At 44.0% G+C, this 23,377-nt stretch overlaps 1 protein-coding gene across 1 annotated transcript in view; it reads right to left on the minus strand.

Annotated features, from left to right (window-relative positions):
- mgat5 (alpha-1,6-mannosylglycoprotein 6-beta-N-acetylglucosaminyltransferase) overlaps nucleotides 1-4,673 on the minus strand; it is a 57,837-nt gene extending 53,164 nt beyond the window's left edge. The window contains exon 1 of the mRNA XM_077023218.1: nucleotides 4,498-4,673. The gene's annotated coding sequence lies outside the window, so the exon portion shown is untranslated. The remainder of the gene's footprint in view (nucleotides 1-4,497) is intronic.
- Between the last annotated feature and the right edge of the window lie 18,704 nt (nucleotides 4,674-23,377).

Here is a 23,377-nt window from a genome sequence, read left to right on the forward strand (position 1 = left end):
CCACAAGAGCAGAGGAGGACGGCTGGTTCTGCAGGTCCACACCCAGTCTTCAAGAACGCTCGGACTGCAACGTCAGGGAATTCTCAAAGGAGTGGGGAAGATCAAAGCGTAGGAAATAATCACCGGGGATGCGTAACCGGTCTTATCAGAGGAGTTCTGAATGGAGCGGCAGCCTGCGTGCTTACGCTCTGAAACGTTACGTGGCGAGCTTGAACTGGACCGTTCTGGATTCAGGAGTAACCTGCCTATTAAACACATCGTCATACTGAATCAATTATTGCCATGACAGAACTATACCACATACACAGACACAGGTGTGGTCACTTAACTAATGTCCACGATCGATATCTGGCTTTTCGAGGGTGAATCGATCAGCGGTCGGATGTCTCGCCGAACGGGCCTGACTGGAACGGAGCCCCGACGGAGCGAGACCAGTGTGCCCAGTCCGTTCTCGGTGCTGTAAACGACTCAACCCCCTTGGGCCTGCTCGGTCGAAGCCCAGTCAAATAAACAGCTTTTAAAATATTGACATTAAAGGCGATCCAAACTCCCAGCAGCAAAGCGGCGTGTGAAAGCCCAGAGAGAAGCAGGGGTCAACACACCGGGCGCGGGGGGAAAAGCTCGAGAAACACCGCGCGGCTGAGAGGCATTCCCGCGATGGGGCGGCTGCTCGCCGGGACGGGTGTGGTACTGATGGGGGAGGGGGAGGGTCCCTAGGACGGATGTAGGGGGGGCAACATGACTGGACATCCCCAAACGTCCCCCGGGGAATTAGAATGAGACAATAAAGCGCTGGGTTTGTTGGGCATTGCTGTTCGTCCTTGTCTTTCACCACCAAAATCCGTTGTTTCACAGACATGCTGAAGGTCAGGTGGTGTGTGTGTGTGTGTGTGTGTGTGTGTGTGTGTGTGTGAGATGTCGCAACGGCAGACTTCCCAGACACCCCCCCCCCCAAAATTCTTATTTGTCTCAGGCTTCAGAGTAGAGTTTCGAGCTGGGTGAACAGTATGGAGCTTTTAAACATGGTAAACTGGTTCACTCTCCTCACCATGACTGCACCTAGACGAGAGCCTCTCACAACCAGTGATGAGAAACCACCAGAACACTTCAGCCAGAGCCTCTGCCCTCATTCAGTTTCCCTACTGTGACACAGGCCTCAGATCAGCAAGCACGAGGGCTTTCAACTGCCACTCCGTAATCACTGAGAAGAGTGTGTTCTGCTTCTCTGGAGGCCCCCCCCCACACACACACCCCTTTCAGGATTCTTCTACATAGCGAGCTATCTAACCATCCTGCTCTCCTGGCCAGTGGTGCGTGACTGCTTGTCTGCACATTTATATGAACTCTTGACTTTAAAAAGAGTGGAACGTGAAAAGTGTTTCCTCCCTGGGGAGCAGTCAGCCCAGGTCGGCCTACTGTAGCCAGAGACAACAACGCCCCGTCGCGCTCGAACATCTCTGGTTGCTTCAGATGATGGCCAGGCCGACGCAGGAGGAGACAGCGTGAATATTCGCACCAGTCGCCGGGGCGATTCTTCGGCAAAGACAGCAGAGCAAATGTGGCCTCGAGCCGCATGGCTGTGTTTACACTGCTGCGTGTTGGGACGTGGCTTGGAAAACACACGGGCGATCCCCCAAACAGAGCAATTAAGACAAGCTTGGTTTCACCGACGTACGTTGGACGCTTTGGGTGCTTTGGTTCGCGGTACCCAGTGAAAGTGCAGATCCCTGTTTAATGTCACAAATGTCAAACGATCTGAAACAGGATCGCTTGTTAACAGCTGCGATGTTTCAAAAGTTGACATGTTTTCTCTCTTATGCACCATCAGAAATAAATATTTTAGAAAGACTATACTGAAAATAAAGCTCTGAAAGTAACACCACAAAAGGGAACATACCTGTGATCGCCAACACACGGGCGAGAAAACCTACGATACTTCAACCTAAACTGAATTGTCCACATTTACATAAAAACTAAAACCTCCATTTTAGACCTATGGGCTGTGTCTACATGCATGTTTACATCACGGCTCCAGACCGTGTTGAGAAATCCAACCATGAAACTTCACAACGTCAGAACAGGGCACAGGATGATCTGTCGCCAATTAAAAGTCAACTGAAACAAACTTGAAGCAGTCGGAGGTGCAGAACAAGCCGCAGCCCGACTAACCAAAACTGCACAGCCTGTGCTCGTTAAATGATGCCACGGACGGTGGGCTGCATGCTTAGTCCGGCACTGAAAAGCCGAGGGGGAGGTGCCTGGCACGGGAGCAACCAATGAAACGCTGAGTTTCTATGCCAGCCGAGATGGTGAGAAGGGGTGTTAAATGAAGTCAACCCCTATGGGTTACATTTAAAAAACAAAAACAACAACTTGCTTGCTCTTTGGTACAAAACTGCAGAGTTTATATGTGTATGAAACTTGAAGATGGTAAGAAGCCAGATGAACACTGGGTCTGACTCCCTAGCGAGGTGAGACCAAGACAAATGTGCTTGGCTCAAACGTGGTCTAGCGTGTTTGGCGTAAACACGGTCAGGGCGGTGTTCACCACGGTCAACGCACGGTCCTGACAGTGAAGCGTGGAGGAGGTAGTGTAGTAATATGGGGCTGCAAGGGTGCTTGAGGTTATTTATAGCTTTTTAAATGGTACCGTGAATGCCTGTGGATTAACCAAAATACTATCCGACCAGATGACAGCAGAAACTTGGCAGAAGAGGAAAATCCCAGCATGACGATAATCCAAAGCTAATTGTCAACATCACACAAGTGTTTCTAAAGTCAAAAAAAAAAAGAAAAAGTTATCACCTGCCCAAGTATACCACTCGACTTCAGTCCAACAGAACCCCTCTGGGGAATTTTAAAATGAAAGGCAGTGCAACACAGCCCCTCCACTAAAGAGCGCCTGACAAGAGTGGCCTCTGAAGGACAACAGAAGACCTCTCCACAAACGTGTGCCACCGTGGACTCCTCCATCCTGAGGATTGAGTGTATCAGCAAAAGTACAGACGGAAACGCAAAGCGCTGGAAAAAAAAAACCTGATCCAAACCCAATACAACAAATGCTGTGGGATATGTAAGATTTGTAAGACTAAGATTTTGATTTTACATACACCGCATTGTTCAATTTAGAGCTGATGCAATTACTGCAAGTTGATCCAATGTGAATTCATTTGACCTTTAAGTGATATTACCCAGGGGTGCACTCGGTTCTGTTGTATCCTGTGTGTGTAAACCCCGCTCTGTGACTTGTTAAGATTGTTCATGTGTATACAGCAGCCTCCTGCAATCACAGCGACGCAAACACCAATATACTGTGACAATCATTAACTGAGATGTACAGTCCACCAGTCCATGTCATCCGGGGGAATCATTCAGCGACACCGGCCACTGATTTCCAACATGTGGAGTTCAGCTGGAGTGAGAGGGGTGTGCTCTGGGTATACCGAGCAGTGTCATTTCATCTGCGGCCATCACAACCTCTTCAGTGCCACAGATCATGGAGTCAGAGCAGAAGCAAATGTTCTGATCACTTGGGCCTTGGAATAAGTGCGTGTGTCAAACAAGTGTGTGTCAAGGATCCTTAGTTGAGGCGTTCAATGGCAACCTATATCAACCAATACAGCAAAAGATGCACCTACACCCCAAAAATCAAACATTAGTAGCTCATGTCTGAGAACATGTTCTTTAGTAATGTGGTGTTGTTCCAGTACAATACATGTAGGTACACATGACCGTTAGGACGCGTTTTGAACGTCCACTAATCCCATCACACATTCCCATGGACCCAGCACCCTCGTTAAACTGGCTGGCGTACTGGAAACCTCGAGCCCAGTCCGAGCTAGCCGGGCTACATGAGGTTTAACCACACACCGAGCCCCCTTTTATCCAGCTGGGTCGGTACGTTTGAGGAGAAAGTGCCTCAGATATCGCCTCAGACGAGCCGACATTTAGAAACTTCCCACGGCAGTAACGAGACTAACTTAATCATTAGCCTAGCTCGTCTCAAAACGCTCAGGCGACAAACTATCGCCGGCGAAACGAGCCAGGTAGCTCGGTACCGGGTTAGGCCGACGCTTTGGTTTAAATAGTGGTTAAAAAACACAATTTAATTTAACCGTCGACGACAAGGCGAGAGGTCCGTGGAGCGCGAGCGAGCGAGCGCACGAGCGAGGGGGCGCGAGCGCAGTTTCAACCGCCGCCGTCGGACGTTAGCAGGACGGCTGGGCGAACAAAGACGTTATAATAACGACAAGCGCTGTGAAAACGGACCGGGTTTGATAGGTAATCGTTACTAAATCGTGCCTCCGTGCCGTTGTGGCGAATACAGGATTAAAACGTATCACGCCAATCAATTCACGGTGCCTTTTTTCCGTTTGCCCCCTACCAGCTAGCCATAACGTCAGCTAGTACACCCGCAGTGAACCGCAGGGAGAAACGCGCCTTTGGCGTCTTAACGCCGTCTACGTGGTCCAAGGATGTTGTGTCGTCTCGACTTACCTTGTGCTCTTCGGCTATGTCAGTCCGCTAAATTGTATTTTGGTGCGCTCGCTCGGAAACCAAGCTCCAGGTTTAAGGGAAAAAGTCAGTGCCCCCTTTGAGCAGAGCGAACGTACAGACGTCCCTTATTGCAGCCAACGAAACACAGGCGAGCGAGTTAGGGACCGTGTGTGTATTCCTAACGCGTGCAATAACGTAACGAACGTGGCTGTGGCTGGTGTGAAACGTACACGCCAACCTATCACAGTGATAGTCAAATTCTAGTAAAATACACGAAAAATACAGTGAGACCGTGTACAGTACATTTTCTAATATAAATAAGATAAATATCTTATGGAAATACTGTGCTTTCACATCTGATGAAGTATGTCCGATGTTTCTCTAGAAACTTTACATACTTCAATACAATTTTTTTAATCTCTACATATTTTACTATAGCACGCTGCAGTTACTCACCTGGAATCTTCGTATTTATATGTATATTTTTCTCTGAAAACCCTCTGTACATTTTTGTGCAATCTCTCTATCTCTTTCTCTCTCTCTCTCTCTCTCTCTCTCTCTCTCTCTCTCAATTCAATTCAATTCAATTCAATATAGCTTTATTAGCATGACTGTATAAGGTACAGTGTTGCCAAAGCATTAAAAACAACGATAACAATGATAATAATATTGACAAATAACAATAACAACAACAACAACAATAATAATAATAATAATATATGATAACATTTATGAAAAGTTATCATTATAATTATTTACATTCTGAAACTGAAGGGGGGGGGGGGTCGTTTTCCACTGTCTCTCAGGATGTGACATGTAGATACATATTTTGCAGCGAGGGGGGCGCTGTGTCCCCCTCCTAGAATGATTTTTAGTTGTTCAATTTGTGTTAGTGTTTGGAAGTTTGGGATTTTCTTTTTGAATTTGTGTATGTAAATTTCATGTGTTGGCCTGAATTTTTCACATTTTAGAAGAAAATGCATCTCTGTCTCGACCTCACCTGTCATACAGTGACCACACAGCCTCTGCTCTCTGGGCAGCCAGGACTGTTTATACCTGCCTCTCTCTACGGCCAGGCTGTGGTCACTGAGTCTGTACTTGGTCAGGATCTGTCTCTGCTTTGTATCTCTGACAGTCAGGAGATACTCTTCCAATTCATACTCTGATTTTAGGGCCCGATAGCATTCAAGTTTGTTTTGAGTCCGAATCTCTTTTCCCCAATGTTCCAGATAATCCCTTTGACTGCGTTTGATGATGTGGTTAATGTTTAGTTTTGAGGTTAAAGCAGTGCTGGAACGAGGCTGATCTGTTAGAGGGTTAATAAGCCTCAGAACCAGCTGACTGAGGGGGCTCTTCTCTGGGTTCAGTTCTTGGGTCTGTAACGTCTTAAAATGTAGCGTATCACTGGGACTCGTTTTCAGATGCATCCAGAAATTTAGAGCTCGTTTTTGGATATTGATGGACAATGGGAATCGGCCTAATTCTGCCCTGCATGCATTGGTTGGTGTTTTTCTTTGGACTTTTAGAATCATTCTGCAGAATTCTGCATGCAGGGCTTCAGCTGGATGCTTGTCCCATCCAGTGTAGCTTTGCTGACTGAGTGGACCCCATACCTCACTTCCATACAGCGCAATGGGCTGAATCACACTATCAAATATTTTACACCAGATTGGAACCGGAATGTCGATATTGTAGAATTTTCTCCTGATGGCGTACATTGCTCGATGAGCTTTATCTTTTAGTGCATTCACTGCCATACTGAAACTCCCGGATGCAGTAATAACAAGGCCGAGGTAAGTGTACTGCATCGTGTGCTCCAGGGCGGTGCTGCCCAGACTGAACTGGTATCTGTGTTCCTGACATCTGGGCTTCTTTTGGAAGACCATAACTCTGGTCTTCTTCAGGTTTACTGCCAGGGCCCAGTTCTCTCTCTCTCTCTCTCTCTCTCTCTTACGTTATAGCATAATGTAACGTCTTATAACGTAAGAGAGTGAGTGAGTTTGAATGTCCTCAACACTGCTCATATATTGTAATCCAGCATTATCGATTATGAAAACGATTGATGATCATGATGAACCCTGAAAGAAGCCCTCAGAAGTCTTTGTGTTTGTCGCCATCTGCTGCTGAACAAAACTACAACACGAGAGGCACGTGAAAGGTCGCCTTGGGTTGAGACAATTTTTGTACATATACTTAGATATCTAATGAAAGTCAAACCGGGCACTCAGTTTCCTTCTGTTTGCAGACGTTCAGAGCTAGCTCATTTAGAATATGTTCAAGCTTATCTCTTGTTCTTTTAATCTAGATAACTGAATGTGACGATGAATTATTAACAGCTATTAAATGGTCTGCCTGAATTAAATTAAAATGATGTAAATGGTTTTGCAGAATCTAAATTCAGTCACCACAAGGGGGCAACCCAAGGTAGTCCTTCAGAGTGAGAGCGATGTCTCGTGTACATTACATTTACATTTATGGCATTTAGCAGACGCTCTTATCCAGAGCGACTTACAAAAGTGCTACGTAGAATATGTGTAGATATTTAAACTCATTCTACATATGTTCCATAAATAAATTTTAAGAATGATTGCACAATACACACTGCCTCTCTCTCTCTCTCTCTCTCTCTCTCTCTCTCTCTCTCTCTCTCTCTCTCATTTTACTGCTGTTTTAATGCTCTCAAGTGAACTGACCCTGAGACACAAGTATAAACAGAAAAAACTATGACAGTACAATCAATAAAATGGAAAACATATCTCCAGTGATGATCTGAGCCATCATGAATGACAGGACAAGATAAGATTCCCTGTGCAGATTCACCTGCTCACTACTAGTTATCAGTGTGCAGAATTACGCCATCACAAACATGAATCCTGAACATTTAAATGCATTTGTAGTCCTACATACAAACTTTAATTGTGATAATTGTGCAATTGTACAAAAAGTGTGATATTTTAACTGACATTTGAGCACATTCAGCAATTTATCCTAAACATGCATGCAACATATCTTAATTTCTTATATTCTCTTCCAAAAATGAAATATGTAAGAAATCTTGTGTGCCATGTCTGTATTTTCTTTGATAGGTCTGAGGGGATCTGTTTGTGGGTGTAAGCATTTATTCAAACAGGCTACGTGGTAACAAGTTTCTGGATGTGCCTGGAATAAATGGTTTTATCACCATGTGAGTGAGGTGTTAGTGTATGTAAGTGAGTCTGTGAGCGGGGGCTCAGGACCACGTGAGTGAGGAGACTGTTGTCTTAATTAACCCTTATAGCAGAGCTTTACTGTGGCATTAGTTGGGTTGCTGTGTTGTAAATGTCCCCACAATATAAATGTCTTTTCCGTCATTCATGGATACTGGCCTAATTCTGCACTTCAGATATTATTCTGCTATGGTCTCGTTCTTTTTTCTCTCATTCACAATCTCATTCTCTGTCTCACTCTCTTTCTCTCCTCTTGTTCGCTTTCACACATTTCTCTCTCTGCAGTAGAATACGAATTCCTTTATAAACCACTGACAATAGCATACTCTCTCTCTCTCTCTCTCTCTCTCTCGTTTTCTCTCTCTCTCTCATACATACATAATCAACACTCAGTCTTGACAACTGATTTATAATTACATACTCAGAAATCTAGCAAATGTACAGAAATCAAGACCCATACATATAATTACATACTTTCACAGGAAATTAATATCTATATGCCTCCCTCTGTTTCCTGCTCCTAATGACGTCTGTTAGGTACAGTTGTGATCAAATTTATTCAACCCCCACTGAAATAAAGTGTTTTGGCCAGTTTGACATTGATTTTGATCATTTCAGTCATCTTATTTACAATTATATCAAAGAGGCACTTATAAATTAGACAAACATAACATAATATTTATGATGGAATAACCACAAATGTCTTTACTGTGCTCACATCATTATCAGTTTTATTCAACCCCCTAGTGACATTATTTTTTAGTACTTAGTACAACATCCTTTTCCAGTTATGACAGCTTTCAAGCGTGAAGCATAGCTTGACACAAGTGTCTTGCAGCGACCTATGGGTATCTTAGCCCATTCTTCATGGGCAAAAGCCTCCAGTTCAGTCACATTCTTAGGCTTGCGCACTGCAACTGCCTTCTTTAGGTCCCACCAGAGGTTCTCAATTGGATTTAAGTCTGGTGATTGCGATGGCCACTCTAGAATGTTCCAGCCTTTCATGTTCAACCATGCTCTAGTGGACTTGGATGTGTGCTTCGGATCATTGTCCTGTTGGAAGGTCCAACGTCTCCCAAGCCGCAGGTTTGTGACTGACTCCATCACATTTTCCTCCAAGATCTCCTGGTACTGAAGGGAATTCATGGTACCCTGCACACGTTGAAGCTTTCCTGTACCATTAGAAGCAAAACAGCCCCAAAGCATAATTGACCCCCCGCCATGCTTCACAGTAGGCAAGGTGTTCTTTTGTTCATAAGCCTGGTTCTTCCTTCTCCAAACATAGCGCTGGTCCATTGTCCCAAACAGTTCTAATTTAGTTTCATCTGACCACAGTACACTGTCCCAAAACCTTTGTGGCTTGTCCACATGACTTTTGGCATACTGCAGTCGACTTTTCTTGTTCTTTGGAGTCAGCAAGGGGGTGCGTCTGGGCGTTCTGGCATGGAGGTCTTCGTTATGCAGTGCGCGCCTTATTGTCTGAGCTGAAACTTCAGTGCCCACATCTGACAGGTCTTTTTTCAGTTCCTTAGCAGTCAGGCGGGGATTTTTCTCCACATTACGCTTCAGGTAGCGCACAGCAGTCGCGGTCAGGATCTTCTTTCTGCCACGACCAGGTAACGTTTCCACTGTGCCCTTTAACTTGAACTTGCGAATGATACTTCCGATAGTGTCTCTTGGAATATTTAACAACTTCGCAATCTTTTTATATCCATTGCCATTCTTGTGAAGAGCAATAACCTCTTCTCTTGTCTTCTGGGACCATTCTCTTGCCTTCACCATGCTTGGAAACACACCAGTAGATGTCTAGAAGGAGCTGAGTATCACAGTCCTTTTAAATCTGCCTAATTGGTGCTTATCATTCTTGATTGCTGCTCGTTGACATCCACAGATGTTTTCAATACCTGATGGAAAACACTGGAATGAACCTCTGTTCTTAGGAGTGGTAGTCGTAAAGGGGTTGAATAATTGTGTCAATGAAGAAATCACAAAAAGGCCATTTTATACTTTATGACAAAAAAAATTGATGCTATCTTAGTTGCATTTAGTTCTTTAACAAGTCCTTGTAAGATTTCATTATGAACACAATTACAAATGTGCACTGAATTCCATAAAACCCTTCGCAGCATTGGGGGTTGAATAAATTTGATCACAACTGTATATAAATGGTTTCCATTTCGCAATGTTTCCTTCCATGTCATGATGCGCAACAACACAAATTACAAAGTTTATCTCAACTTATTGTCCAAAAAAACAAGGCCCAATCTGCGATGATCTGTGAGCACAAGAAGGGAGAAGCATGTTCACTCTATCCACTGATGTCATTATTCTAAAGTGTTTTTTTAATTGAAAGCAACTTCCTGTTCCTCACATTGCAGTTCTGTTGCAAGGTTCATCCCTGTCTCTGTGACAGTATTTCCCTGATACCCATCTAATTCAACTATGAAAGGAAAGTTTTTGCTTCTACCAGATGGTTGTGTTTTTTTTCCGATACAGAAACTTTAAGGAGTGGTTCTTCCATTTGCTGTGATAATCTTCTACACTGGGATGTTTCATGTATGTCAATAGACAAGTGACCCCATGGTTTGAGGATTAGCAACTGGGGGATCTTGCTCAAGATTCTGATTCTTCAATATCTACAGGAACGTGGTGTGTTTTTGCTGGTTCCTTATTTAACTTTTAAAACTTTTGTTTCCCCATTTTTCTCAGTTACTTTGGTGACATTTCTCAGATTAGAATTGCAGTTTCAAAATTACACCATCCACATTGTCTAGTCATTTTTGCACACAATAAAATCTATTTATCTCAATGTTTTGAACATTAGGCAAATTATTGTGTACAATCGTGTGCTTTCTTACATTAGCTGCTTATGTCATGTTGATTAAATGTATTATTCTTGTTTTTTTGAGTAATCTTTAGGCATTAGTACACTGCATAAATCATAACACTAAAACAATTTCAACTAGTCTGTTCAACTAGCATATTTTATTTTTGTATATGCATTTTATATAGATTTCTGTATTTTATACATTTCTCCTAAACATTTCCATCAAATCCTTACCCATCAGAAAATGCTTACAGAGTGGTCTTCAAAACCTTACCCATCAGAAAATGCTTAAATGTTTAATTTGTAAATGTAAACAAAGGGATTTTGAGGATGTTACGCTCGAACGTGAACACCAGAGGTCACACTTGATTTACTGTAACTCACACCAGCACATCCTATTTTCTTTTAATATTATTAAAATAATGTAATATTTCATATTAGTCACCTTTGCAGTAATTTCGTATTGAGCCAGTCATTGTAATTATAATGTGTAATAACTATGAAGTAACACATAATTACAATGTGTAATAACTATATGTGGTTACACATTGTAATTACATATTGTAAATAATTACGCAATTACAAAGTATTAAAACTCGCTTCCATTATGGAGATACTGCTTCATTAGCACTTACTACTTGTGGAGCCTTTTAACTTGTCTGATATAGACCTAAATTCACTGTAACTATACACTCCCCCTACTGTGGGACAGGCTGGGTAGGGATTATTTTGAGGGGCGTTTTGACAGCTGGTGAAATAGGCTCAGAGCTCTGGAGGTAACAGTGCATCATTCAAAGAGAAGGAAGGATTTATGCAACAGGAATATCAGCAGGATGTTCATGAAGTTATATACAGAGATGTAGACTCGCTTTCCATCTCTCTCTCTCTCTCTCGCTCTCTCTCTCTCTCTCTCTCTCTCTCAAATTAAGATGGCTTTATTGGTGTGAGTCCAATGTACAATACTGCTAAATTTCAGTTTCAGAATGAAATTAACATTCAAAAACTGACTAGTAGTTGTTTTATGCATGTTTGTTACTGTTGTTTGCAGTCGCTCTAAGACCCAAAATCTGCTACTTATAGGACAATTTTGGGAACAACCAACTCGTTGCATATTGACCTGTTGCATCTAAATGCAAATCTTTAATAATCACAGCCTGAGCCCACAAGTGGCCCAAGTTGCATATTTTGGTTTGCACAACAATAGAGTCCAGTACTGCCTAGAGATGACGAGGAAGAGGATGAGAATGAGGAAGAGGACAAGCAACCATAACGGATCAGATCAGAGCCACTTTGATTGACCATGTGGTCAACCATACGTTGAGTTTTCTGGAGGCAAAGGGTCTGTGCTGCTACACTGTAGCATCACCCGGTCACTTCCACATGACCTGTGCTCTATACTGTAGTGTAGTACCATATTAATAGTTACAGTAACTCACAGTAAAGATTTCATGCCAATCCAGTAAAATGTTCACATCATGTTTATGTAGAACTAGACTACCACTTGCTGGGAGAATAAGAAGGCTATCCATCCCAGAACAGAAAGAGACTGTAATGGAGCTGACCTCCACCACAGTATACACAACATATAAGTATGGACATTTGTTTCATTATGTTGTAAGTTAATAACTAAATTAAGAGACACATAGGATTTAATTTTCTTTTTATTGAATAATATTGAATCAGTTTACAAAGGGAGAACCTGCACAGAAAGAAGGGCAGGCTATATAATGTTTGTAATGAAAAATGTGAATTTTGTTTGAGCAATTTAAACTAAAGAAAACTTACCGTTGATTGGTATGTGTCATGTTGCGGAGGGCTCCCTGCCGGTCACCCCCGTCCACAGCAGCAGTTGTCCTGTTGTTGTTGTGTAGTGTTCGTCCCTCAGGTGGGCGGGGCCCGCGATCCGACTCACCTGACAGTCGTTTGTTCGTCTATATGTGTCTTGTCTTTGTACCAGTTGACCGCTGGTCATTATATCCTTATTTCGGATCATGTCACAGGTTTTTGGTTTGCACACATTCTTCATTAAACCATCCATCCTGACCAGGGATTCGAGGGTGTTCTCCGGAGCCGGTAGGGGCCCCTCCCCTGCTGAATGAAGTGAGTTGTTTGGTGTCCCCTTCTACTGAAATGGAGATCCCTCCCCCCAGGTGCGGGGTGCCGAGATGGTCAGGGTAAGTGCGCGTGTGTGTTTTGTGTTGTGTTAAAATAAAAATTTATTTTGTTATTCCCCAGAGGGTCCGCTTCTAAATAAATTTGGGGGGGGGACGACCTTCCACTCCTGGACCTTGTGGAAGGCAGAGGTCAGCTCCGAGAGGAGAGGTAGGTTCGAGAGGTGGTCGGTGGGTGGTGTTGCCAGGTTGGCAGCCTGCACACATCCACACCTGCGACGTGTGAGGAGCTAAGTGCTCCCGGTCTGCACATGGTTGTGGGTCTCAAGCGGCCTAAGGCCGGTTAGGGCGTGAGGGCCCTGTGACCGACCGGGGCGTCGTTTCATCTTGTTGACGGCCCAGTCGGTCCAGGGCCCCGCCCAGGGAGGTGAGCTAACTGGTGTGTTTTTATGTTTCAGCTCCAGGACTGCAGGGAACGGGTCTCTGCCTTGTCTCCGCTCAGTGACGGGGAGCTAATGTGTGTTTGGTGTTCCAGCTCCAGGACGGCAGGGAACAGGTCCTTGTCTTGTCCCCGCCCTCCCGCCCCTTTGCTCTGTTTTGTGTGCTGCCGCTGTGAGCCGCACAGCCGGAGGGGAGTGCCGCTTTGGTGGGGGGGGTCTGTCACATTGTAGGGGGCCCCCCTGCCGGTCGCCCTCGTCCACAGAGGCAGGTGTCCTGTGTTGTTGCGTTGTGTGCGTCCCTCAGGTGGGCGGAGCCTGTGATCCGTCTCACCTGAGGGTCATTTGTTTGTCTATATATGTCTTGTCTTTGTACCAGTTGACCGCTGGTCATTATTTCCTTAATTCGGATCATGTCACAGGTTTTTGGTTTGCGCACTTTCTCTATTAAACCATCCATTTTCCCTGAGACTTGGCGTGATCGCTTCCATTTTATTTAGCTCACCCTGCCCGCCATGTTGTCATGTTGACGAAATAGATTGGGGTCTGTAGAGAGCTTTTATAGGTTGGGTTTCCTGCCAAAAATCCAGGAAGCGACATCATGCCACTTCCTGTGTAGCACTATAAAAAGCCTGATGTGAATTGTTTGAGGGAGGTTTTTTTTTGTGGGAGAATATGTAGTGCTGAAAGTCAAAAATGATCTTGATGATTGAACTGTGCATTGTTACAACTGATGTGAGGAACTTGTTGTCACGTTGAGGACCCCGGCCCCTCCCTTTTGGGCGTGTGTCAACGTTGTCCACGTGCTTTGTCTGCGGCAGTGTATATACGTGGGTAGGGTTTTGTTGTGTGAGTAATAAGTCTCACCTGTGAATCGTCTCGTGATCACGTGGGGCTACTGTGGTTTGTCTATTTAATGTGCGCTCGCGCAGTGTCCTGTGCTCGTCGTTGTCTATAGTCTGCACATTGTGTGCTTGTGTTTGTTTACTGTGCGCCATTGCGCTATAATCCACAAATAAAACGTGTCGTTTGGACCGGAGACCTGGACTCGTGTCTCGTCCTTGCTCCAGCACCCCAGCGTCACAGAACGACGAGCCGACCTGAGTCACCCGAAGATGCCAGGGTACGCCACCCGGCCTAAGAAGGCGTTACGCTCCAGCAAGAGGCATCACCGCTCTTCCTCCTCTCCCCCGCGCCGTAGACTACGGTGGGGAGGGGGAGGAAGCCTACGCTCCCTCGTTGGACGACGCGTCCACCATAGACTACGGGGTGGAGGAAGAGGAGGAGTCAGAGGAAGAGGACTACCTCCCTCCACCCGTAGGTCCCTCTTCCGTCGTAGAGGAGGGGGAGGAGGATGACGACGAGGACTACCCGCCGTCGGAGCGCTCTGCACACCCCACTGACTACGGAGAGGAGGAGGAGGGGTATGAGGAGGACGATCGTCCTCTGTCCGTGCACTCGGGCGTTTCCGAGTGCACGGACAGCGACATGTATTCCGAGGAGGAGGTCAGTCCACCCCCCTCTGAGTGTTCGGTTGGGACGGTAAAGGGAGGGTGGAGTACACCCTCCGGTCGCTCCGGAGGAGAGAACATGGACTGCTCTCGGGGTGGCAGTCCGGAGCAGCCCATGAGTTGGAGCCGGGGCAGCGAGGCGGAAGATATGGAGGTGGAAGAGCCCACAGCCGACTCCGGAGAGCGGTCGCGAGGCGAGAGGGACGTCCCCTACGACCAGCTGGGGGGAGAGTCCGCCAGCCGCGCTGCGCCGGGCACGTCCGCCAGCCGCGCTGCGCCGGGCACGTCCGCCAGCCGCGCTGCGCCCGGTGGAGGGTATGCAGCGGGGGGCAGGAGGAACACCGCCCACCGCAGCGCCTGCCGCGCCAGTAGCTCCACCTCTTTCTCCCCTACTCGCCCTTCTCCTGGCGCGCAGCCTGGCACCTATGTCGTGTGTGTGTGTTCCCGTGTTTGTCAGTCTTCCCCTTTGTTTACCAAACCCGTTTTTCCCTCTTGTGCCACTGTGTGTGAACGTGCCTGTGTGTGTGTTTGTGAACGTTCCGTTTAATGTGTCTTCCGTCTTTTCCCCCGTCTTCCCAGGGAGGGTGTTCTAGGCGGTCCGTGGCGGACGCTTCCCCAAGGGCGGTCACCTCCCAGACGCAGGACTGAGCGCGTCGGATCCGCCCATCGTCGTGGGTTCGGGGCACTCGGTCCTGTTGGCACCCCGGGACGGGTAGTGCCCTTGGAGGGGGCGTCTGTCACGTTGAGGACCCCGGCCCCTCCCTTTTGGGCGTGTGTCAACGTTGTCTACGTGCTTTGTCTGCGTCAGTGTATATACGTGGGTAGGGTTTTGTTGTGTGAGTAATAAGTCTCACCTGTGAATCGTCTCGTGATCACGTGGGGCTACTGTGGTTTGTCTATTTAATGTGCGCTCGCGCAGTGTCCTGTGCTCGTCGTTGTCTATAGTCTGCACGTTGTGTGCTTGTGTTTGTTTACTGTGCGCCATTGCGCTATAATCCACAAATAAAACGTGTCGTTTGGATCGGAGACCTGGACTCGTGTCTCGTCCTTGCTCCAGCACCCCAGCGTCACACTTGTGAACTATCACATTTTGGTTTTTTAAATGTCTTAGTTTGCTTATGTAAATAGTTTTCTTGCCTCTATTTGGAGATTAAATAAACACATCCTGCTTCTTTACACCCTACGTGAACCAGACCCTGTGCTTTGTCTGCCGGTCACTCACAGAGACCATCATCAACATGGCCAGAGCAAACAATAGCATCATTTTACCACACCTCTGACAGTGTGAAAAAACTGTGCTATGAATTTGCTCAAGCATGCCATGCTATCCACTCATTGATACTTTATTCCAGTGTCTAGTGCCACACAGTATTGACAACTTTATGCCTGTTTCATACTGTCGTAAAATACAGTAATGACACAGGACACCGTGCCATTGTCTGAGTCCGTGGCCGCATGGCAGCATCACACACTGCCCAGATCATCACCTTCCTCAACACACAGCACAACATACTCATTCTCCCTCACTAGGGGGATGGACCAGAAGAGTCCGGGTTTGTTGTCATCTGGGACAACATAAGTTTGCACCGGGCTGCTCACGTACAAACTGGTTCACTGAACAGCCACGATTTGTTGAGTAGTTCTTAGAAATTGTTCATGTTCTCTACAGGAGGATGAAGACAACCTGTGGGCTGGTGGTTGGACAGAAGGTGGACAGCGAGGCCTACTATCAATTATTTCATAACCCTTGGTGTCGGAGATCTTCTGTTTGTCTGTGCTGTGGAACAAAACGAACATTGGGCACTTGTTCAAACAAAGTTAAAACCGAGGATAAAGAAAAGAATGTTAAACCCACAGAAACTTCATTGTTTAATCTGTGTTTTAAACCCACACACATAAAGCTTCATTGTTTAATCTGTGTTTTAAACCCACACACATAAAGCTTCATAGTTTAAACTGTGTTTTAAACCCACACACATAAAGCTTCATTGTTTAATCTGTGTTTTAAACCCACACACATAAAGCTTCATTGTTTAATCTGTGTTTTAAACCCACACACATAAAGCTTCGTTCTTCAGTCTGTGTTTTAAACCCACACACATGAAGCTTCATTCTTCAGTCTGTGTTTTAAACCCACACACATGAAGCTTCGTTCTTCAGTCTGTGTTTTAAACCCACACACATAAAGCTTCGTTCTTCAGTCTGTGTTTTAAAGCCACACACATAAAGCTTTGTTCTTCAGTCTGTGTTTTAAAGCCACACACATAAAGCTTCGTTCTTCAGTCTGTGTTTTAAAGCCACACACATAAAGCTTCGTTCTTCAGTCTGTGTTTTAAAACCACACACATAAAGCTTCATTCTTCAGTCTGTGTTTTAAACCCACTCACATAAAGCTTCATTGTTTAATCTGTGTTTTAAACCCACTCACATAAAGCTTCATTGTTTAATCTGTGTTTTAAACCCACACACATAAAGCTTCATTCTTCAGTCTGTGTTTTAAAGCCACACACATAAAGCTTTGTTCTTCAGTCTGTGTTTTAAAGCCACACACATAAAGCTTCGTTCTTCAGTCTGTGTTTTAAAGCCACACACATAAAGCTTCGTTCTTCAGTCTGTGTTTTAAAACCACACACATAAAGCTTCATTCTTCAGTCTGTGTTTTAAACCCACACACATAAAGCTTCATTCTTCAGTCTGTGTTTTAAACCCACTCACATAAAGCTTCATTGTTTAATCTGTGTTTTAAACCCACTCACATAAAGCTTCATTGTTTAATCTGTGTTTTAAACCCACACACATAAAGCTTCATTGTTTAATCTGTGTTTTAAACCCACTCACATAAAGCTTCATTGTTTAATCTGTGTTTTAAACCCACACACATAAAGCTTCATTGTTTAATCTGTGTTTTAAACCCACTCACATAAAGCTTCATTGTTTAATCTGTATTAAACCCACACACATAAAGCTTCATTGTTTAATCTGTGTTAAACCCATAAACACATAAAGCTTCATTGTTTAATCTGTGTTTTAAACCCACACACATAAAGCTTCATTCTTCAGTCTGTGTTTTAAACCCACACACATAAAGCTTCATTGTTTAATCTGTGTTTTAAACCCACACACATAAAGCTTCATTCTTCAGTCTGTGTTTTAAACCCACACACATAAAGCTTCATTCTTCAGTCTGTGTTTTAAACCCACTCTGTCCTGTTTTCAGCATGTATCATGCTTTTGGTGCCTTTGTTTGTTTTTACATATTTTGATATATATTTTTGAGGGCACGTTTTTATCCTTGATTTTAAATATGCCTGACGAGATTTGAGATTTGAGTGTCCGACGTTCATTTTGCTCCACGGCGCAGACAAACAGAGAAGATTTGTGAGACTGGTGACAGCAAGGGTTATGAGAGAATTGATTTTCTACAAAGGCACGACAGACATGGAGACTGTGATAAAGTCATGTGGTGCTGTGTGTACGTTAAATCTGCCAGTGGATGAAGTGTGATGATGTACACAGAGCTCTAGACCAGGGGGATCACAGTAAGTTTAAGGTACTGCTCACATCACTCTCAGTCCAATGTCAAGTGGTCCAGACCAGTTAAACAATAATCAGTAATATAACAAGTTATCTCAGATAAGTTCATTTACTGTAATTACATCTAAAATGTACATTTTGAATGCACAAATGGACCTTTTAACATACATGAAACATAAGAACAAATCGCAATTCATTTATGTTGTCTACATCTGCTAGCAGGCAATGACTATCAGGACAAATGACCCTTATACGGTACTGCCCATCAGGACCCTGTACTGCAGTGCCCATCAGGACTAACGGGCCCTGGAAGTGCTGACATTACCTGACGCTATGACAAATGCTGGTTGCATGTCCTTAGCAACCAAAGAAGTGCATATTATAAAGAGCATCTAAAAATAAGTAAAACTACAAATTATTTGTGCATGTGTATGTGCACAGTATATGTATGCATGCACAGGCATGCATGTTGTGTGTGTGTGTGTGTGTGTGTGTGTGTGTGTGTGTGTGTGTGTGTGTTTGTGTGTGTGTGTGTGTGTGTGTGTGTTTAGGTGTGTGTGTGTGTGTGTGTGTGTGTGTGTGTGTGTGTGTGTGCGGTAAGAATAAATTCAGACATGCTCCATTTTTCACTCAGCATCTGTAATTATCCTCTGACCTGCATTCGTTCCAGCCTGGCTGCTTCCTCTCTCTTAAAGGTTAAATCTCCACGGTTTGCTGTTTTGCACATTTTTGCTCTAATCCTTTGACACACCTGTGTCATTTCTGCGAGTTACAGCATCAGTTTAAAGAAAAAGCGATTACTTCCATACAAATTCAATTTGACAAGACCGAGGTAGCTTATGAAATTAATCTGTGCCAGGTCCAGGTAAAGACGTAACAGAGACTCTAGAAAAGTAGAATGTGCAGTAGACTATACAGTAGCCTCTACTTGGATATGATTCATGATAATGTGCTTTAATATTTTCTTAGTACTACACAGAAGACATACTGCACATAGCTAAAAATGGCTGATGAACCTTTGGTCTGTTTTTGGTGTTTTGACTCGGTGTGGCAGCAAAAGTGAACTCTGATAAACATGACAATGCAAGGATATTTCTGAGTTCCCGCACATCAGAACACAGCGGTGCCTTTTGATGTCCTCAAAACGTACTTTAATTTTCGAAATGTGACGCACATGACCTCGAGGAGACAGACGCTCCGTTTCTCACAGCAAGAGGGAACATCAAAAACGACAACAAATTTAGGACTTTAACAAATCCGGGGGACAGGCAGTGATGCGGTTTCCCAGGTTACTTCTCCACTTGTGTGTAGCCAATCGAGCGTCGGCTTTCTCTGCCTCCCAAGTTCCGGAACTGAAGTGCTCTCAAGGGGTACTGCTGAAAAAATAAATGATTGTGGGGGGATTATCAATGACATCGCAGTGCAGAGAGGTGGGTGAGTGGCGTTTTAACTTACAGAACATGGCAAGGGTTCTAGTGGGTTGAGAAGGCGGTCCTGGTGTTCTGCACTTAACCCCATGTTACTGCCAGGTACAGGCTGTTCTCGGTACCTTCTCAGTGACCCTGAGCTCAAACGTTACACCTGCATGGGCGCTTTAAGGATGCCATGTTTGTTTGTTGGGATCAGATAAAGAGTGTTGGTGTTAGCTGTGCTAACTGGGAGAAGAGACTGATGGGGATGGGAATACTGGAATGAGGGAAGCAGCCTCGTTAACTCATGGGTTGTGTATCGATCGGTTCTGATGTGATATTTCCCCTGCCATTTTTTTTAAAGCACATAGTTTGTTTGCGCCGACACCGTCCTTGCTATATAATATCGCAAGTCTTTACTGTATTGGTATTGACCGCACTGAAGATTCATGGCGAGGGGACGAGAGAGGAGGCGATGTCGTTAGGAGACGTGGGACATACCTTCTCCCTCCACAGCTCACGTGTCCACGGTGCCGGCCAGAGGCGGACCGGAGAGGGACCTTCTGTTCCAGCATCACTTGATTTGATTTTCAAACATCACATTCAGCGTCTTCGCACTCACGTGTGCACGTGACGGGAAGCCACGGGCGTCCTAGCATATAAAATGTGCAAAAGTCATTCATCAAAACATCAATCAAACACCAGCATGAGAATATTAGAGCCTTTTAGCCCCTGCTCTCTGTGTTTCGCCCAGCCCTGCTTGCATTGCGTTTCTCTCAAATTAAGAGACACGATAAATCAAATGTATAATAATACAAATATTGAAAATCCTAAAAGGGTAAAAAAGCAGGGAAGTTGTCTCCGTGGCAACTCAGCCTAGGTCTGATATGTTTGATCAGATCATAATATTGAAGAAACAGGGACAAAATATTCAGGACTTTTTTCTTGTATTTTCCAGGCTGTATTTGACCTTCTCCAGTTTGAGGTGGAACATAACATTCTGGATCAAGTGGACCTGGGAGAGTGTGTCTGCTCCAGAAGGTTAAGACGTCTGGTGGGTGGAGGGTAGAGGAGGCATGATGGACGTGTCTGTTTGGGACACACCCTGGACGGGTGAAGCAGTAATGTCTTCATCTGAGAGAGTTTTTGACATGTCTGTCCAGAATGTTTCTATCTTTGGGTATTTCCACACACATAAGAATTAGATCAGCTAATTGATCATAATAGTCATATATACATATATATGTAACAATATATATGTATATTATGTTATGCAAAAATATAAAATATATAGTATATAATGACCAGTTTAGCTTTGTTAATAGAAACACACTAAAACTGGATTAGTGATTGTCTGGCACAAACTTTTGAGGAATTAATGTGTTTTAGCATTCCAAGATATTGCTCCCTGATCCTGACCCTCTTAATTTATGGTTTCACTAGGCTTTGAAGGTTTATTTTACAAATGATAGGATCTGTGTTAGAGATGACGCCTTTAGGGTCATATGTGTGAGTAATAGAAAAAAATTGCTTTTTGTATGTTGTAGGTTTGTTTATGCTGCTTTATATAACAAATTGCTTTACAAACATAAACAACAAATAGTTCATAATCCTCTCAGATGCCATTCTTTAAATACTGTGTGAGGAGGGCTTAGAGGTGTTATATAATGTATGTATAGCAATAATGTAAGTGTATAGATGAATGAATAATGGGTCAAAATTCATTTAGACCTCAGACCAGGTTGTTAAGGTATTGTGTGCCTGTTCTCCCATGACGTGAAGATAAGTCCTGAAGATGAGTCCTGAAGATAAGTCCAATGGGGATCAAGGACGTGCTTGATTTGTCCCTCCAAACAGAGGACAATAACCTCAAAATGTGGCATTTCTGAACAGAAGCAGCTGTTGCTTCGTATAATAGCCTCGTCCATGAAATAAAAGATAGACAGAAACCAAACTTTCATGTTGTCTTTTAGCGGTATCTCCAGTTCATCCAACAAGAAACCATTGCAGCATCTACCCAGCAGGCATTTCAACGTTGAATCGACGTTGAATCAACGTTGAATCAACGTCGAAAGTGATGGTTGAATCAACGTTGGATTTTGTGTCGATTTTGAAAGGTGAATCAACGTTGATATGCCAACGTCGTTTCAACGTCATACATTCAACCTTGAATAAACCATAAAATTCACGTTCATGATGCTCAAAATTGCATGAGAGAGAGGAAAAAAACAACTGTATGCCATAATGAAAAAAGAACAATTTTATTTTTTTTTAGTCTTTCATTTAACTCGGAGTACCACCACACAACCTCATGGCCTCAAGTCTGGGACTCGAACCCACGACCCTTCGGTCTCAAGACCAGCTCCCTAACCGCCAGGCCACGCAAACTCTCTTTAAACCTGTTGATTTGTCATTGCGAAGTTTTGTTTCTGCCTCAAAACATTTAAAACCGTTTAATTGCCTGATGTTGTCTTCCTGGTTAATACCTGCCTGTTTTTGACGACGTTTTTGGACGAATTAATTTTAAAAAATTATATTATTATTATTATTACTACTACTACTAATAATAATAATTAATACCTCTTTCAAAACCCTCAGCCAATGCCAAAGTGTTGTTTGTACTTTTTTATTGTATGCGTTTTTTGGTAATACAAAGGCAGGTTGAAGATATTACGTTGATTCACCGTTAATAGTTCAACGTTTGCGCAAACATTTAACATTAAACGTTGATTCACCGTTAATAGTTCAACGTTTTCGCAACCATTTAACATTAAACGTTGATTCACCGTTAATAGTTCAACGTTTGCGCAACCATTTAACATTAAACGTTGATTCAACGTTGTTTCAACGTTGAAACAACAACAGACAGTATTTCAACTATATTTCAACCACATTTCAACGTTGAAGGTCGGTCGTGTGCCAGCTGGGTAAGGAAACTTGGGAAAGGCATCAGCCTATGGATATTTTAGAAAGAGGTCCTACTGTGGTATAAGCGAAATAAAATTAACCTTAGAACCTAAAAACTATGATACGTGGAGCTGTGATTTGGATCATAATTCTGGACTCGGTTACTGACCAGTAAAGTTGTTTAGACAGCGGTTAGAACACTTTTTCAAACAAATGTTTCATTGGCCCTAATGAACACACCAGGGGCAATGATAAACTCCCTAGGCTAGCGTGGTGTGTTAATAGTCTGCCTGCCTTCATACCGTACTCGAGTTTGTTAGTTTTGTGAAATGATTTTTTGATATGGAAAACAATAATTTTCTGTTTGTAGTCAATCACGTGTCTTAATCCGGGCCAGGCGTGGAGGCACACGACGTGGCCTATCTATATGCGCTATCGATTATGATATCTCTTTAAGCCTAATTACTTCTTTTTAAGAATAACACATCATTTGGCCTCGCAAATAAGCAGTGAGTGAACTTTCGGATTTTGTCCAGCAGGGAGAGGAATCGATCTGAGATGAATCGACGCGCTGTTAACTGCTACATGAAGTTATCTTTGCCACCCAGCGTGATTGACTGCTGTCTTTTCTAATGAGTAGGCTAGATACAGCGGTCCCCAGACTTTTTTTGTGTGTGTGTGTGGGGGGGGGGGGGGGTAGTAAATACGACGTAGTAAATACGACTGGCATAAAAACAAATATAAACCGCATAAAATAAAACTCACCAGACGCACTGACGGATGTAATTGGGGGAGAATTTTTTTTTTCAAATGACCCACGTACCGGTACCGGTCCGCGGCCCGGTGGTTGGTGACCACAGGGCGAAAATGTCACAAGCCATTCAGTGCCACATTGGCGTGCTTTCTCTTTTTACCACCTTCCTTTCTTTATTCGTCGG

Source organism: Brachyhypopomus gauderio, chromosome 1, assembly GCF_052324685.1.
Source record: "Brachyhypopomus gauderio isolate BG-103 chromosome 1, BGAUD_0.2, whole genome shotgun sequence".
Classification (NCBI taxonomy): Eukaryota; Metazoa; Chordata; class Actinopteri; order Gymnotiformes; family Hypopomidae; genus Brachyhypopomus; species Brachyhypopomus gauderio.